The sequence below is a fragment of the Strix uralensis genome, chromosome 25, assembly GCF_047716275.1.
Source record: "Strix uralensis isolate ZFMK-TIS-50842 chromosome 25, bStrUra1, whole genome shotgun sequence".
NCBI lineage: Eukaryota > Metazoa > Chordata > Aves > Strigiformes > Strigidae > Strix > Strix uralensis.
This window is the reverse complement of record NC_133996.1, coordinates 2522376-2529123: the sequence shown is the minus strand read 5'-3', so window position 1 is coordinate 2529123 and position 6748 is coordinate 2522376.

The window sequence follows — 6748 nt, the reverse complement described above, 5'->3', positions numbered from 1 at the left end:
GGCCAGTGACACTGGTGGGTTTTTATGAAACTGCAGCAGAGGAGGGAGCTGGGAGCTCTTTCTGACACACCACCCAAGGTGTCACTGGCACAGTGGGTTGGAGAAAGTCTCTGCTTCCCCTTCCCATGCCCCTGAGCCATTCAGCATCCTCAAAGAGCTGCTCTTTAATCAGGCATCTGAAATAGCAAATAGAAGAGTCATCCGGGGAAGACAGCCCTAAAGTTAAAAAAGGAACTTACTGTGAAGCCTGAAACTAAAGAGAACCCGCCCATGAGTCTCCTCCTGCAAGTTATTCTCTTCTCTATCCAGCAAAAACCTCAAGGGATCAACTCCCACTAAATTACCCTCTTCTCTGCCAGACAGAAACTTATACGCATCACCTCCCACTAAATTACCATCCTCTCTGGCCAGCCTGAAACCTCAGCAGCTCACGTCCCCTAGCACTCCCCTCTGCCAGCCACAATTAATCCTTTCAGTTGAATTTTCATTCCCAGGTTCTTCTCCAAGTGAAAGTTCCGGGGCTCCAGTAAGGTAAAAAAGCCTGCAGGCTTCTAGAAATGTCCAAAGTGGCCTCGAACAGCAGGATCCTACCAAAGCCAGGCATGAGCCCCCAGGCTCTGCTTTTGCTGCTCCTTAAAAGATCCCTCAAATGTAGCAGAAGTCAAGAGTTTTCTCTCTTTTCTTGAAACAACTGCAGCTTTGGGGGGGTATTTCCTCCTGTTCTCATGGACTGCAGAGGACAGGAGATGTAAAGCCTCAGTTGGCACCTGATGATGAATCCCTGTCCACTCAATTGAAACCAGTGTGTAAATTGGTGTTGTGATTTTCCTCTTCTCCATGTTCCTAACCCACCTGAAAAGGAGTTTGGGGAAAGAACCCAGGCCCTGCTCTTCCAGGTCTGGCAGGTCTTGCACCATAGTATGACACTACAGCTTGGCAAGTCCATCTCCCAGTTCTGTCCTTAACCCCACAATGGCCATCTCCAGGCCTCAGTGCCATAAATAGGGGATAACAATAATTCCTGGACACCAAGACAGTGGGATAATTTGCATTTTAGCAAATAACAATTATGCAGATATTATAATGTGAACCCCTGGCAAAACCTCAAATCTGCCAGGTATTCCCCATCCTGGACACCTCTGAGGTTGCATTTCTGCTCTGTCCTCTCCTCAGCTCCCCCAGGAAGGACAAAGTCATGTCCCAGCAAAGTCAAGGGGCTCTGAGATGTGCAAACTATGGTGATGAGGAAGGAGAACCATTAAAGATTTTTCTTTTCCCCCTATATCTCTTTGGAAAGTATTTGATCTGACAGCCTGTAGTACATTTACCATGGGAGATAATCTTTGCCGTTTGGGGCTAGTGATAAAAAAAACTCTGCCTGTTATCAGCTGACCAGCTCGACTCAGCAGGAGACATCCTATCTTGGGCACATCAAGGCAGATTTCATTATTAAAGATGCTGTTTGTTTGCCCTGATCTATGGAGAAAAAAAAAAAATGGCAATTTCTTTTGTTCTCCACAAGCAGCAAATCAGTGTTCCTGCTCTGTCTTCATTACCTGCTCAGTAATTGTCACTGCTGAGTGCCTGGTGAGACATCCTGAAGGATGCTAAAAGCTTTCCTTTCCCTTTTTGCAGCACCATCTGCTTTTGTCTTCTCGAAGGCTGATGGAGGCAAGGAAAGGTCCGCTGCTTTTAAAGGGGCAGGGTGGTGTAAATGTAACCTCTGGCTTTATTTTTAATGCATTAAATAGTAAAAATCAAATGGTCTTTTGCCTATCCATCCATTGCTCTCACCATCTGCTGCAGGAGTTGATTTATTGGGAGCCCAGACACCTTGGCTCCCTGCCCTTCGTCTCGCCCAGAATTCCAGTATTAGCAAAACAAGGTGAAATTTGAGGTGTTTCAGAGGTGTTTGGGAGCATATTTGCTTGCAACGTGTATTTCCCCCTTCGATTCAGGACAGGACACAGCTTTGTTGGAGGTGTGTGACAGCAGCTTTCCTGCTGAAATATGAAAATTCAAACCAGAAGGAATCACTAAAAGGCTCAAAAGACTAAATAGTGAAGATCCCACAATCGTCCTAGGTAATCCAGCCCCTGCTCTGCTATCCCTACCTCTAGGATATTATTATTCCCTCTTGCTGCAATTTAAACTCCTAATGTCTTGTCTTCTTCACCACAGGCATCAAAAATCAGATTTCACTTTCATCACACAATTAATATTCAACAAAACCAATACTTTTTAAGGGAAAGATCTACTGCACTACCCTTCTTAATGTGAATATTTTAGAGTAATTTCTTAAAAATAGTTGAAATGGTGCAGTTTGCCATTTTCAAAGATGACACGAGATAGGTTTCCCATTTTAGAATGACAAACCATTTTGGAACAGAAGCCAATTGGCACTCCACTTTCTTTCAGAGGCATTGTTTTTATCTGGGGTATTTCAGAATTACTAAATCAAAATTTTCCCGCTGAACTGGGATTGTTTTTCTCCATCTGTGTAGAAGTCACAAGAAGACTCTATATGGAGATGTTTAGTCCCTTTCCAGGGCAGGGAAAGCATCTCACATCTTCTATAATTTCTCACCCCTCAGTGCTCACCTGCAGAGGATGGAGGCCAAAGCATCCCAAAGTGATCACGGTCTTCCCCATTGACCTGGCTCTGGGTTTTGCCTCCCAGGTCCTTGCCAGAGGCTTCTCCAGCCCTCACTGCTTGGATTTTTAGAAAGCTTGCAATTTCGAGTTTAAATTTATTTATGCTAGTTTATACCCACTTATTTCCTAATTATTGCCTTCAAGCTTAAATAGCTCTTCTCCCTCCCTAGCGCTAATCCTTTGGACATTATTAGAAACAGAAGCTGCTGTTCACAGGGTTAAACAGAGGGGTTTGTGGTCTTTCAGAAAAAAAATGCTCAGGGCTCCTCAAACACCCCAAGAATATTTCCTGGCTGCTCTTCTAGTTTCATGTTGTCTGCAGAGATGCAAATTGCACACAGAGAGCAGATTTTGGATCATGTCTCTTACATCTGCCCGGGTGTTTGGTCCAAGCTACGCTCGAGACTCAGGGCTGGGAGATGTACAAAAACACCACCGAAGGACAGCTGAATCACCCTTCGGAGGATGACCAGAGACGGGGCTTGGGCTGACGTAGCCTCTCAGGTGGCTTTTAGAAGGGAGAACCCATCCTTGCCTGGGTGTGTTGTACCACGGGTTACAAATAAAAAGGCACCCAAAACATCACAGCCTGGAAAGAAAAGACTTCCCCTCCTTCCCCAGTCAAAACCAATTCAACTAGTAATTTTTAGCTTGCTGCCTTGGCTATTAGTGCAGATGTATGCATCAAGAGATGAGTTTTCTGCTTCACAAGGCAGAGTTCCTCTGATCCAAGGGGGATCCAGGCTACAGCAGTCATCCCCACGTCTCCACCCCGGGCCGCAGCTCCTCAGTGGCCGGGCTCAGAGGGGACCTGCCATTCGCTCAGCCTCCCAAAGAGTTGTGCTTATTTGAACGTGTAGTACAAAACGTTTCAGCGGATTATCCAGTGCCACCAGGAGCTCTTCAGGAGGCAGAAATAATGAAAAATTATTAATTAGACTATTATTAATTTATTATCATTATTAACTGCTGACATTCTGCTCAGCACCAGGCTCAGCTCCAGCTGGTGGGACTGCAGCTGCAGATGGCAACAGCCTGCCAGGAAGGGAGATGATCTTGTTATAGTCCTGCTCCATGCCATGCCCTGAGGTGAGCATGGACAGGGGAACAGGGAGGAGATAGAGGGGCTCTTCAGATGCCTCCAGAAAAAAATAACAGCCCAGGCTTTCCATATGTGTTAAATTTTCTGCTCAAGCAGTATTGACAGTCTATACTATCTTATAGGAGAGGTGGTAGCCGAGTAGAGAACAGTTTAAGGATGTGAGTAGTGTTTTTTCAGAGCAGAAGCAGAAAGCCAGGTGAAGTGAGAAGGCTGTGGTCCAAATCTTCTTGGTGGAGCAGGAAGACACAGAGCACTTGCTGTACGTATTGTTATCCCACACCAGACAGGATCAGGGCTTTGTGTGCATGTCCACATTGACGTGCAGTGCTTTATCTAAACCATCCTCCAGCTTCTCATAACAACCTATGGAGACCTTATAACATCAAGTTTCAGAGACGCCCCTTCCCAGGGCACCACTCTTCATGCAAAACACACAGGCAAGAAGTGCCTAAAAACCAGGCACTTCTGGAGCTTTTTCACAGGTTGAACTTACTGCCTTGAGCCACTTTGGATTCAAAGAGAGTTGGGCTATTACAAAGGGAAATGCCCTGGGGTATAATAATATGGATTCAGACTGAAACCTGAGCCCCAGGCTGGGCACAAGACCTGATGTTTCTGAGCAGGAATTAACTCCTAATTGTTCACAGCCAGGAAGAAACTTTCAGCTCCAGTTCAGAGAGTAGCAGCAGCAGGAGGAACCATTTCCATCCCCAGCTCACACTAGCAGATTAGAGATACAGGAGAAAAATCACTGCCTGTGCCTCAGTTTCCCTAGTATGTGGCTAAGAAGAAGCTAAAAAAACAGTTCAGTCAAAAAGCCTAAAACTCAGAAACCTTCCTAGTTCAAGCATGCTGACTATGATTTTAGGATCTTGCCAAAAAAATTCCCTGTCTCTCCTCTCCCCTACCCACAGCAGCTCCTCTGGGGACACCGCTGCCCTGCAGTTATCTGGAGAGCAGCTCTAGGTGCCAGGGACCTGTTAGAGCCTCTTCTGTGACCCAGGTGTGGAGACTTGCCACAGCCTTGGCTGCTGAAAGCCTTGTCATTATTCAGTTACCTTGAAATCATTTTTAACTCAGGCCAAATTAAGGTAAAATGCAAATAAAGGTGTTAATTCCCAGCATCCAAAAATAGACAACAGAGCCAGAGATGTTTGTAGAAGACAGGTGAGGGAATAACAAAAAAACTACTTTTCACATAGCCTCAGTAAATTCAAATCCGAGCAGTCTCCCTCTGTAACCCCTCCTCTGTTGTAGATTTTTCCAGACAAGGTGGTGGGGAGCATTCCCCCTCCTGCTGCCCCTGGCTTTCAGATTGCCTCTTTTGCTGGCAGTTAGGTGGTGGGGACATGTCTGTCCCCTATGTGTTCCCAGGGGATGGCACCCAGGGGGTCATCAAGCAGCCATCAGCACTCCAGCTTTGCAGGGAAGGGAGCGGATCTCCGATTCACCCACCTCATGAAAGGCATGAAGTGCAAAGCCACAACAACATTGCTTGTAAGAAACCTCCTGCGCTATGTGACAATTATCCTGCAAACTGTTCAATGCAATGATTTGCAGCTGTATGGATCATTTGCATGTAGAGGTCACCTCTCACATTCATTAAATGAGCTCCTCTCCTGATATTTAAAGGAAGAAGATTGCTGTAGGAGATGTGATCCAGCTGGATGGTGTGTGGTGGCTATAGGACCCAACTAACTGTCTTTGCAAGTATTTCCAAACTTCTGCAGCTTTGTTTTTTAAACAGAATGCTAATGATTTCTGTGGTAGGATGCAAACAGAATTACCCAGCAGTTCCTCTTACCACGTAAGTTTACTCAGACCAGACTTGCAGGAGAGCTCCCCGACCTATGCTATAAAAGGAGGAGGATGATAACTTCTACCTCTGACACAATCTTTCCCCCAGAATTCAAGCTGTGGGAGATGAGGAGGCTTCCTGCAACTCAATGGGCCAAGTCCAGTGAGAAATCCCATGGCCACGTCAGGAAACACTGTCCATGGTGTGAGGAGTGGGGCTGCTCATGTTTTCCTCTGGAAGCCATTGGCAGGGATGAAATTTGGTCTGAGTTTTATCAGAACCAGCTGTTCCAATTCTCCATTTCCAATGACTTAATGTTGATGAGAGAGGATTACAAAAAATAATGAGAAAGGCAGAGTCAGATTGGAATGTTTGGTTTTTATCTAAATAGAACACCTAAATTGATTTAGCCTTTATTATTATTGTTCTGTTACAGGCAGTAGCACAGGGTCCCTATTATTTTTAATTGGCATTGTTCCTCATTAAACTGAACACAGATTGTCAACCAGCAGAGTTTCTCATTGAATGCAAATCCAGGCACCAAATGTCCAGGCTCCAGCAGTCCTGGACAAATGCTGATTTTTCTGAACCTTTCTGTAGGGGTATATATCCCACCAGGGAATTCTCTGTCCTCTCAGATACAGGACCCAGAGCAAGCTGTCCTGTCCCCTCATCACGCGGATGGATGCAGCCTCAGGAAAAACAGCGCCTGGTTTGTAGAGGGGAGGAAGTACGTCTGAGCAGGGCTGGGAGGAGGTGAGGGACATGTGCAAATCCCAAAGGTATGTTTATCTGCACAGATGCCAATTGTCTTGAAGCAGGTAAATAATGGGAAATATTTCACCGCTGTAGTAGCTACTATTAATATCTGCTGATGCTCAGGAAATGTTGTCATGCAGAACAGGAATAGGCTGCTCTTTGCCTCAAATCCTGTACAATAGACCAAAAATACTCCAAAGCAGCATTCTGGAGCCACTGGCGTCCGCTGTGCCCAGATATCCATCAGTCGCATCAGGCAGTCCTGTCTTGCAGACCAGGACAAGGAGTTTTATCCGGTCATTCTCTGCTTTTTTTCCTGTCCTTGGAAAGCAGGGGAAAGAGTCTAGGAGCTACAAAAGGTGAGGGGGAAACTCAGGGAGGACACTTGGGTGAGAGGGATTTGTTGAGCCCCAGAGATGAGCTGGGTGGGAGGG